This window comes from Tenrec ecaudatus, chromosome 10 (assembly GCF_050624435.1).
Source record: "Tenrec ecaudatus isolate mTenEca1 chromosome 10, mTenEca1.hap1, whole genome shotgun sequence".
Lineage (NCBI taxonomy): Eukaryota > Metazoa > Chordata > Mammalia > Afrosoricida > Tenrecidae > Tenrec > Tenrec ecaudatus.
This window is the reverse complement of record NC_134539.1, coordinates 22,051,256-22,052,678: the sequence shown is the minus strand read 5'-3', so window position 1 is coordinate 22,052,678 and position 1,423 is coordinate 22,051,256. Positions and strand designations below refer to the sequence as shown.

Below are 1,423 nucleotides of genomic sequence, written 5' to 3'. Positions count from 1 at the left end.
CAATGGGACAAGGAACTGGTATGTGAACATTTACTACCTGCATTATTCAACGAAGGACAAGAATGCCCAGAAACATGAAGTCTTCCTCTGTTATAATAAAACAGAAAATGGAAGATCCCTTCTTCAAAGTCCCGGATTTAGCTCTGAGCTAAGTCCACCATAAAATGCTGTATAATTCTGGATGGAGTTAACTTAACAAAAAGGATTTATCAATTTAAAACCACTGTGCTCAGAAGTCAGGTGTTATTAAAACAACACAAGCGAACAATGATTTCCATTCTAAGAATTGGTGAAATATGATATGTGAGTCCTATTAATTTTTAGGGGGGTGGAAGATCACTGCAATCTTTTCTTAGGCCGCCATTAAGGTGGTTGTTTTCCATACTCCCACACCCAACCAAATTTGCCTCAGTCTTTTTCTGTGATTAGGAACCTTGGTGGAACAGTGGGATATGCTCTGGGTTGCTAAAATCAAGGTTGGTGGTTCAGATCCACTACCAACCCTAAGCAAGGATATGATATTGTCTCCTTGGCCCTGTAATCATCTCTGAAACCCTAGGGAACAAATCTACTCTACCCTATAGAGTTACTATGCATCTTATTCAGATGTATGGCAGTGGGTTTGGGTGGGTATATCTGCAATTATGAATATTAGGAACAGCCCTCTGAATCAGAAAGCATAGAGAATAATTTTTCCTGAGTTGTATATGATTGTAATATTTACTATTCTAGGTCTCCAAACTATGCTCTTTATCTGTAAATTCCCACAGGTTCACTAAAATTCTACATAATTCAAACAGAAAGGTGAAGAGTGGCTAAAGTCCCTTGCTTGTATCAATTTCTCTAGGGGAAAAGATAGAAATGTAGTTCCTCAAAGTTAATTGCTTTATCTCTCATTTGAGGATCAATTATAAGACTGTACATCTTATATTTACCTGGCAGGGGAGATACCATGATCACGAAGGTGGTTTTCCCAGGGTGAGGCTTATCCATTGCACTCCGGATGTGCTGACCCCTGCGATTTCCCCAAATGTGGGAAACTCGACTGCATAATTTGTGGTAGTGGGGGACTGCGTTTGCGCTCTCCCCTGATTTAAAAGAAAAAAAGACTGTACATCTTAACAGGAGCAGACAGCTTCATCTTTCTTCAAAATTTTGGCCCTTACACTCAGCAGCCCAGTGCCCAACCCAGAGTGCCACATGGCTCCTTCTGCTGAAGGCTAGTGATTATCTAGAGTTTTCTTAGAGAAATGAATCTTTAATGAACTTCGCTTTCGAGATTCAATAACAAAATTTTTGAGCATTGTTAATTGTCCTATTTTGACCATTGGAATTAACTTCAAGGACATTACTAAACTATAGACTTTACATAATCTGTTTGGATTCAGTCAATGCCATTTATAGCTTAGATCTTAATTTTTCC

General features: G+C 38.9%; 1 non-coding gene across 1 annotated transcript; it reads left to right on the top strand.

Annotated features, from left to right (window-relative positions):
* The first annotated feature begins 927 nt into the window (after positions 1 to 927).
* Positions 928 to 1,091, top strand: LOC142460444 (U1 spliceosomal RNA). The gene has a single exon (XR_012786646.1). It is a non-coding gene; the product is annotated as a U1 spliceosomal RNA (small nuclear RNA).
* Positions 1,092 to 1,423: the final 332 nt, after the last annotated feature.